At 50.3% G+C, this 9,994-nt stretch overlaps 1 long non-coding RNA gene across 1 annotated transcript; it reads left to right on the top strand.

The window, feature by feature from the left end:
- Nucleotides 1-1,628: 1,628 nt before the first annotated feature.
- Nucleotides 1,629-9,123, top strand: LOC134732774 (uncharacterized). The gene is made up of 2 exons (XR_010116278.1): nt 1,629-3,796; nt 5,813-9,123. It is a non-coding gene; the product is annotated as an uncharacterized lncRNA (long non-coding RNA).
- The last annotated feature ends 871 nt before the right edge of the window (nt 9,124-9,994 follow it).

Genomic DNA, 9,994 nt, shown 5'->3' with positions numbered 1-9,994 from the left:
GCTTGTTGAGTTGCACAGGGTGCATCTGCCACGACGCTGTGTGGAAACTGTATAGCAACAAGTTTTTAAAAAGTGCCTGCTGGCCAGGTGCAGTAACTCATGCCTGTAATCCTAGCACGTTGGGAGGCCGAGGCGGGCAGATCACCGGAGGTCAGGAGTTCAATACCAGCCTGGCCAACATAGGGAAACCCCATCTCTACTAAAAATACAAAAATGAGCCGGGCGTGGTGGCAGATGTCTGTAACCCCAGCTACTCGAGAGGCTGAGGCAGGAGAATCGCTTGAACCTGGGCGGCAGAGGTTGCAGTGCCAGCCTGGGTGACAGAGTGAGACTCCATCTCAAAAAAAAAAAAAAAAAAAAAAGTGTCTGCCTCTCAGTGCACCAGCTGAGTCCAGCCAGCAGGACAGAAGCTACTGGGACATCACAACTGAAGGTTTAACAAGGGAAATGGCAGGATGAGGGAGAGGTGGGCATGTCCCCCCAGACATCCCGGTCCAGCCCCAGAACCGCGGATGTGACCCCACGCGCCGGAGAGGACTCAGTGGCCACCATCACACTTGGATCTTGGATGGGAGATGATGCTGGGTAATCGTCTGGGACTGATGGAACCACAGAGGGTCGGGGTGAGAATCAGGGATATGACCACGGAGGCAAAGGTTAGGGTGAGGCGAAGAAGGCACCACGAGTCCGGGAATGCAAGGAGCACAGCTCTCGAGGTGGTGAGCACGAGGAACGGAGCACCTGGAGCCTCTAGAGGGCATGGCCTGCCCACACCCCAGCGGCCGCCCAGGGAGGTCTGGTCTGGACTTGTGGCCTCCAGAACTGTCAGAGAACAAATATGCTGCTTGAAGCATGGAAGCTGTAGGGACTGTGGCCATGGCTGGAGGACACTCAGGCGGTGGCTTTTCCGGGACCAGCGTCTCTGCAGAGGCTGCTGCTCTGAAAGCACGGTGGGCCACAGGGCGCCACGCCCCCTTGGGTCCTGTGCCTGCTTCAGGAAAGGGGTAAGCAGTGTGGTATATGCCAAGACCTCCTCCTGGTTTCCCTCCTCCGCATGGATCACTCCTCAAACACAGCCCCCGCTTTGTCAGGGTATTGTAGCCTCACCTATCACGGGCTGCACCCCATCCTTCCTCCAGACCCCTGGTCTGCGGGGTCACTGGGGCCGAGGCCAACAGACTGATCTCAACGCCAAAGACCCGACAGCCACCAAACTGGCTTCGATAGGGCTGTGTGGCAGGTACTTCACAGGGGGACGTGTTCTCATTTTCCTGGGCTTTCTAATAAACTCTGGTCTAAAGAAAATGTCTTCTATAAAACGAGTGGCCAGTGCCAAGGGGTAGAGACAGAAGCTCCTTCTGGACACTGGCTGCTCCAGTAGAGCCCGTCCTGCCCAGGTCCGGAGCCCACCAGCTGCGATCAGGACACTACAGTTCTACCATGGGGGACCCCGGGCCCTCGCCATGTCAGTCCTCTGTTTCAGCTTCGAGGGCTTTGACACATTCTAAAATCAACAGGTACTTAGAGCATTTCTAAGTCCCACCTCATGATCGATCATAAGACAGGGCCTTGATAGTATGAAGAAATATCAGTGAAATCCAAGAGGAAAACTAAACTCATCGGGATGAATGATGGATAAACCCTTTAAGCGCGTTTCAAGTCGCCCAGCTGGAGCCTCTGTTGGGCAGTGAAGCTTCAGGATTCCCATGAGATGGATCTGCATGGGGTTTAGTCCTCTCTTGAAACACTGCCCGTTTGCAGGAGCGCCGGCCCACAGGGCAGAAGTCAAGACTGTCAGAGCAAGCGCTGGTTCTGAAGCTGGAAGGACTTTCAAGGCCTCATTCCCCAAACTCATTTTTTTTTAAAATCTCTGCTCGTCTTAAAAAATGGAGAGGCAGGCGCCCCAACAATCTCTCAGGAGTAACTGACACACGTGACTTGCGGTGTCTTCAAAGGAACAATCTGCAACTTGCTACTGTTTAAACAGAGCAAGACTAACAGTCGCCAGCAGCCGGTTCACGCATAATGCCCTTTGCAGGTGAAAGAAAACGGCACTGGAGGGTCGACTGCAGAAGCAGACGCAGTGCACAGTGGACATCTGCCCCTTTTGGGGGCCCTGCCATGGTGCTTCCTGAAAACTCAGGTTAAGCTGACTCTGCTGTCAGGCTGATGAGGCTCCTGCACCCACCTTTGCTCAGCACGCCAGCCCAGACGGAAGAGCAGGTGCTATGGCAGAAATGAGTTCTTGTAGCAACTATTTTTGATACTGAAACTGAAAAGCGAGAGCAGCAAAGCTGTCCACAGAGCTCCTGACAGTTAGGCCCGGCTTTGGCTGCTGATGCAAGTGCCGAATGATGCTATTTCTGCGGCAGCCGGCCGCGGGAGCTGACCCACCGCGGGATGTGCCCCAGGAGGCAGAAGAAACGCTGGGAACCGCACCTGACCTCGCCAGCATCCCCCAGGCAAAGCCAGGCACTTTGAGTTCATCGGTGGAGTTGGGCGATACTCCTTTCCCGTCTGTGTGCTTAGCTGCTGCCAACAGGACATGCTGGGTGACGCCTTACAGAACACAGCCAGTTGTGTGTTTTATAAAGCAAGGCTTCCCTCCCCCAAAGACAAATAAAACCACAGGTGTGGAAGGGACACCCTCCACCGCACCCCGCCCTAGTAATCTGACACCACAAGCAAAGACACGGCCTGTGTGGGTAAGGTACATTGTAAACGTTTAAAACTTCCTGTTCCCTGATGCCTCAACTTCCCCGCAGACCGACGCACCTGTGACGGACAGGGCCCTGTGACCTCGTGACCTTCATACACACCAATGAAGCCCCTCATGCCTTCTGCTGTCTTTCCCCCACCGCTGACTTGCCCACAGGTCCCCACCAGCTGCCCTGCCTCTGGAGCTGCCTCCTGTGTGCCCCCCCAGGCCCCTTGAGGTGCTGTGCGTCCCATCTGGAACCAGCAGTTCACCCTCTCTCCCAGCCACCCTTCCAGACCCCACTTACAACACACGACTAAGCAACGCAGTACAGGCCGTGTATTCCTATTTGTTTTCCTGTGCCAGCTCATCTGGTATCTTCGTATTTTAATGGATAAAACTAAAAGATGACAACTTGAAGCCCCAGTGCATCCCTCTCAAATCGAGTGAAGTTTACAACACCTTAATTATAAAAGATTTTTCTGATCTGAAAGAAAGCAGAGTGTACAGAAACTTCACTTTCAGGCCTCTGAGCCCAAGCCAAGCCATCACATCCTCTGTGACTGGCACGTATGCATCCAGATGGCCTGAAGTAACTGAAGATCCACAAAAGAAGTAAAAATAGCCTTAACTGATGACATTCCACCATTGTGATTTGTTTCTGCCCCACCCTAATTGATCAATGTACTTTGTAATCTCCCCCACCCTTAAGAAGGTACTTTGTAATTCTCCCTACCCTTGAGAATGTACTTTGTGAGATCCACCCCCTGCCCCCCAAAACATTGCTCCTAACTCCACTGCCTATCCCCAAACCTGTAAGAACTAATGATAATCCACCACCCTTTGCTGACTCTCTTTTCGGACTCAGCCCGCCTGCACCCAGGTGAAATAAACAGCCATGTTGCTCACATGAAGCCTGTTTGGTGGTCTCTTCAAACGGACATGCATGAAATTTGGTGCCGTGACTCGGATCGGGGGACCTCCCTTGGGAGATCAATCCCCCGTCCTCCTGCTCTTTGCTCCGTGAGAAAGATCCACCTACGACCTCAGGTCCTCAGACCCACCAGCCCAAGCAACATCTCACCAATTTCAAATCCGGTAAGCGGCCTCTTCTTACTCTCTTCTCCAACCTCCCTCACTATCCCTCAACCTCTTTCTCTTTCAATCTTGGTGCCACACTTCAATCTCTCCCTTCTCTTAATTTCAATTCCCTTCATTTTCTGGTAGAGACAAAGGAGACACGTTTTATCCGTGGACCCAAAACTCCGGTGCTGGTCACTGACTGGGAAGGCAGCCTTCCCTTGGTGTTTAATCATTGCAGGGACGCCTCTCTGATTGTTCACCCACGTTTCAGAGGTGTCAGACCACGCAGGGACGCCTGCCTTGGTCCTTCACCCTTAGCGGCAAGTCCTGCTTTTCTGGGGAAGGGACAAGTACCCCAACCCCTTCTCTCCGTGTCTCTACCCCTTCTCTGCTTTCCTGGGGCAGGGGCAAGTACCCCTCAACCCCTTCTCCTTCACCCTTAGTGGCAAGTCCCGCTTTTCTAGGGGGCAAGGACCCCCAATCCCTTACTTCCGCACCCCGACCTCTTATCTCTGTGCCCCAATCCCTTATTTCCATGCCCCGACCCCTTTCCCGCTTTTCTGGAGGGTAAGAACCCCCGAACCCCTTCCGTGTCTCTACTCTCTTCTCTCTAGGTTTGCCTCCTTCACTATGGGCAACCTTCCACCCTCCATTCCTCCTTCTTCTCCCTTAGCCTGTGTTCTCAAGAACTTAAAACCTCTTCAACTCACACCTGACCTAAAGCCTAAACGCCTTATTTTCTTCTGCAACACCGCTTGGCCCCAATACAAACTTGACAATGGCTCTAAATGGCCAGAAAATGGCACTTTCGATTTCTCCATCCTACAAGACCTCAATAATTTTTGTCGAAAAATGGGCAAATGGTCTGAGGTGCCTGACGTCCAGGCATTTTTCACACTTAGTTCCCTCCCTAGTCTCTGTTCCCAATGTGATTCCTCCCAGATCCTCCTTCTTTCCCTCCCGCCTGTCCCCTCAGTCCCAACCCCAAGCGTCGCTGAGTCTTTCTAATCTTCCTTTTCTACAGACCCATCTGACCTCTCCCCTCCTCGCCAGGCTGAGCTAGGTCCCAATTCTTCCTCAGCCTCCGCTCCTCCACCCTATAATCCTTTTATCACCTCCCCTCCTCACACCTGGTCTGGCTTACAGTTTCGTTCCGTGACTAGCCCTCCCCCACCTGCCCAGCAATTTATTCTTAAAAAGGTGGCTGGAGCCAAAGGCATAGTCCAGGTTAATGCTCCTTTTTCTTTATCCCAAATCAGAGAGCGTTTAGGCTCTTTTTCATCAAATATAAAAATCCAGCCCAGTTCATGGCTTGTTTGGCAGCAACTCTGAGACGCTTTACAGCCATAGACCCTAAAAGGTCAAAAGGCCGTCTTATTCTCTTTTTTTTTTTTTTTTTTTTTGAGACAGAGTCTCGCTGTCGCCCAGGCTGGAGTGCAGTGGCGCGATCTCGGCTCACTGCAGGCTCCGCCCCCCGGGGTTCACGTCATTCTCCTGCCTCAGCCTCCCGAGTAGCTGGGACTACAGGCGCCCGCCATCTCGCCCGGCTAATTTCTTGTATTTTTAGTAGAGACGGGGTTTCACCGTGTTAGCCAGGATGGTCTCGATCTCCTGACCTCGTGATCCGCCCGCCTCGGCCTCCCTAAGTGCTAGGATTACAGGCGTGAGCCACCGCGCCCGGCCAGCCGTCTTATTCTCAATATACATTTTATTACCCAATCTGCTCCCGACATTAAATAAAACTCCAAAAGTTAGAATCTGGCCCTCAAACCCCACAACAGGACTTAATTAACTTCACCTTCAAGGTGTACGATAATAGAAAAAAGCTTCAATTCCTTGCCTCCACTGTGAGACAAACCCCAGCCACATCTCCAGCACACAAGAACTTCCAAACACCCGAACCACAGCAGCCAGGCTTTCCTCCAGAACCTCCTCCCCAAGGAACTTGCTACACGTGCTGGAAATCTGGCCACCAGGCCAAGGAATGCCCGCAGCCCGGGATTCCTCCTAAGCCGTGTCCCATCTGTGCAGGACCCCACTGGAAATCGGACTGTCCGACTCACCTGGCAGCCACTCCCAGAGCCCCTGGAACTCTGGCCCAAGGCTCTCTGACTCCTTCCCAGATCTTCTCGGCTTAGCGGCTGAAGACTGACACTGCCTGATCGCCTCGGAAGCCCCCTAAACCATCACGGACGCCGAGCTTCGGGTGACTCTCACAGTGGAAGGTAAGCCCATCCCCTTCTTAATCAATATGGAGGCTGCCCACTCCACATTACCTTCTTTTCAAGGGCCTGTTTCCCTTGCCTCCGTAACTGTTGTGGGTATTGACGGCCAGGCTTCTAAACCTCTTAAAACTCCCCAACTCTGGTGCCAACTTAGACAATACTCTTTTAAGGCCTCCTTTTTAGTTATCCCCACCTGCCCAGTTCCCTTATTGGGCCGAGACACTTTAACTAAATTATCTGCTTCCCTGACTATTCCTGGACTACAGCCACATCTCATTGCCGCCCTTCTCCCCAACCTAAAGCCTCCTTCGCGTCTTCCTCTCATATCCCCCCACCTTAACCCACATGTACGGGACATCTCTACTCCTTCCCTGGCAACCGATCACATGCCCATTACCATCCCATTAAAACCTAATCACCCTTACCCCGCTCAACGCCAATATCCCATCCCACAGCACGCTTTAAAACGATTAAAGCCCATTATCACTTGTCTGCTACAGCGTGGCCTTTTGAAGCCTATAAACTCTTCTTACCATTCCCCCATTTTACTTGTCCTAAAACCAGACAAGGCTTACAAGTTAGTTCAGAATCTGCACCTTATCAACCAAATTGTCTTGCCTATCCACCCCATAGTGCCAAACCCATACACTCTCCTATCCTCAATACCTCCCTCTACTACCCATTATTCTGTTCTAGATCTCAAACATGCTTTCTTTACTATTCCTTTGCACCCTTCATCCCAGCCCCTCTTTGCTTTCACTTAGACTGACCCTGACACCCATTAGGCTCAGCAAATTACCTGGGCTGTACTGCCGCAAGGCTTCACAGACAGCCCCCATTACTTCAGTCAAGCCCAAATTTCATCCTCATCTGTTACCTATCTCAGCATAATTCTCATAAAAACACACGTGCTCTCCCTGCTGATCGTGTCCGATTAATCTCCCAAACCTCAATCCCTCACAAAACAACAACTCCTTTCCTTCCTAGGCATGGTTGGTGTGGTCAGAATTCTTACACAAGAGCCAGGACCGCACCCCGTAGCCTTTCTGTCCAAACAACTTGACCTTACTGTTTTAGCCTAGCCCTCATGTCTGTGTGCAGTGGCTGCCGCTGCTTTAATACTTTTAGAGGCCCTAAAAATCACAAACTATGCTCAACTTAGTCTCTACATTTCTCATAACTTCCAAAATCTATTTTCTTCCTCATACCTGACGCATATACTTTCTGCTCCCCGGCTCCTTCAGCTGTACTCACTCTTTGTTAAGTCCCACAATTACCATTGTTCCTGGCCCGGACTTCAATCCGGCCTCCCACATTATTCCTGATACCACACCTGACCCTCATGACTGTCTCTCTCTGATTCACCTGACATTCACCCCATTTCCCCATATTTCCTTCTTTCCTGTTCCTCACCCTGATCACGCTTGATTTATTGAAGGCAGTTCCACCAGGCCTAATCGCCACACACCAGCAAAGGCAGGCTATGCTATAGTACAAGCCACTAGCCCGCCTCTTAGAATCTCTCATTTCCTTTCCATTGTGGAAATCTATCCTCAAGGAAATAACTTCTCAGTGTTCCATCTGCTATTCTACTACTCCTCAGGGATTATTCGGGCCCCCTCCCTTCCCTACACTTCAAGCTCGAGGTTTTGCCCCCACCCAGGACTGGCAAATTAGCTTTACTCAACATGCCCCGAGTGAGATAACTAAAATACCTCTTAGTCTAGGTAGACACTTTCACTAAATAGGTAGAGGCCTTTCCTACAGGGTCTGAAAAGGCCACCGCAGTCATTTCTTCCCTTCTGTCAGACACAATTCCTCAGTTTAGCCTTCCCACCTCTATAGTCTGATAACAGACCAGCCTTTTTTAGTCAAATCAACCAAGCAGTTTTTCAGGCTCTTAGTATTCAGTGAAATCTTTATATCCCTTATGGTCCTCCGTCTTCAGGAAAAGTAGAATGGACTAAAGGTCTTTTAAAAACACACCTCACCAAGCTCAGCCACCAACTTAAAAAAGACTGGACAATACTTTTACCACTTTCGCTTCTCAGAATTCAGGCCTGTCTTTGGAATGCTACAAGGTACAGCCCATTTGAGCTCCTTTTTATTAGGCCCCAGTCTCATTCCAGACACCGGACCAACTTGGACTGTGCCCCAAAAAAACTTGTCATCCCTACTATCTTCCGTCTAGTCATACTCCTATTCACCGTTCTCAACTACTCATACATGCCCTGCTCTTGTTTACGCTGCCGGTTTACACTGTTTCTCCAAGCCAGCACAGCTGATATCTCCTGGTGCTATCCCCAAACTGCCACTCGTAACTCTTGAAGTAAATAATCTTTGCTGGCAGGACTATGCTGAATCTCCTTAGGCACTCTCTAATCAGATGTCCTGAGTCGTCCCAATTCTTAGAGCTTTTATACCTGTTTTTCTCCTTCTCTTATTCCATTTAGTTTTTCAATTCATCCAAAACCATATCCAGGCCATCACCAATCATTCTATACGACAAATGTTTCTTCTAACATCCCCACAATATCATCCCTTACCACAAGACCTCCCTTCAGCTTAATCTCTCCCACTCTAGGTTCCCACGCCGCCCCTAATCCCACTTGAAGCAGCCCTGAGAAACATCACCCATTCTCTCTCCATACCACCCCCCAAAAATTTTCGCCACCCGAACACTTCAACGCTATTTTATTTTTCTTATTAATATAAGAAGGCAGGTATGTCAGGCCTCTGAGCCCAAGCCAAGCCATCGCATCCCCTGTGACTTGCACGTATCCATCCAGATGGCCTGAAGTAACTGAAGATCCACAAAAGAAGTAAAAATAGCCTTAACTGATGACATTCCACCATTGTGATTTGTTTCTGCCCCACCCTAACTGATCAATGTACTTTGTAATCTCCCCCATCCTTAAGAAGGTTCTTTGTAACTCTCCCTACCCCTGAGAATGTACTTTGCGAGATCCACCCCCTGCCCCCAAAACATTGCTCCAACTCCACCGCCTATCCCAAAACCTATAAGAACTAATGATAATCCACCACCCTTTGCTGACTCTTTTCGGACTCAGCCCGCCTGCACCCAGGTGAAATAAACAGCCACGTTGCTCACACAAAGTCTGCTTGGTGGTCTCTTCACACGGACACGCATGAAATTCACTGTCATCTGCGAATGGCCTGAGAGCATCTGGATTTGGTTCTCAACCTGAATGAGCATCCTGGAATAGTGTGTCTCGTCCATTTACGTGGAGACACATGGAACAGGCCTCCTGCAGGCTTGGGGCTCTGAGCAGGGCTCCCGAAGCCCCTCAGCCACGAGGAAGCCAGGCCCATGAGAGGGGAGCCTGTTCCAGAAACACACGAGGATAAAAGCGATGTTATCCGCAAAGGAGACTTAGAGCAAGGAAATGACCAGGAATAAAAAAAGATTATATATTTAGAGGCCAGGTGTGGTGGCTCATGCCTGTACTCCCAGCACTTCAAAAGGCCGAGGCGGGCAATCACTTGAGGTCAGGAGTTCGAGACCAGCCTGGACAACATGGCAAAACCACATCTCTACTAAAAACATTGATACAAAAAAGCTGGATGTGGTGGCACACACTTGTAGTCGCAGCTACTCAGGAGGCTGAGGCAAGAGGATCGATCGCATGAACATGGGAGGTGGAGGCTGCTGTGAGCTGAGAACAACAAACCCCACAAAAACTAACTTCAACAAACATTAAACTTCACTACACACCGAGTCCAGCAGTTCTCCACCCATCTTTCTATTCCATTTCTCCCTCTCTGCCTCAACCTAGGGCAACATAGGCTTGACCTGATGGGTCATGGCTCTGTACAATAATTTAGTCTTAAAAAACTGAGATGCTACATATTTAAGAACACTCATGACTCAAAGGCTTGGGAAAGGCTCTTTAAATTTGCTCTTTTAATGCATAAATAAATCCATATCATGTATTACTTTCTGGAAAAGGGTTAAACTCAAATATCT

Source organism: Symphalangus syndactylus, chromosome 16, assembly GCF_028878055.3.
Source record: "Symphalangus syndactylus isolate Jambi chromosome 16, NHGRI_mSymSyn1-v2.1_pri, whole genome shotgun sequence".
NCBI classification, from domain to species: Eukaryota; Metazoa; Chordata; class Mammalia; order Primates; family Hylobatidae; genus Symphalangus; species Symphalangus syndactylus.
Note: the sequence above shows the minus strand (reverse complement) of the source record. Positions and strands in the feature narration are given on the sequence as shown.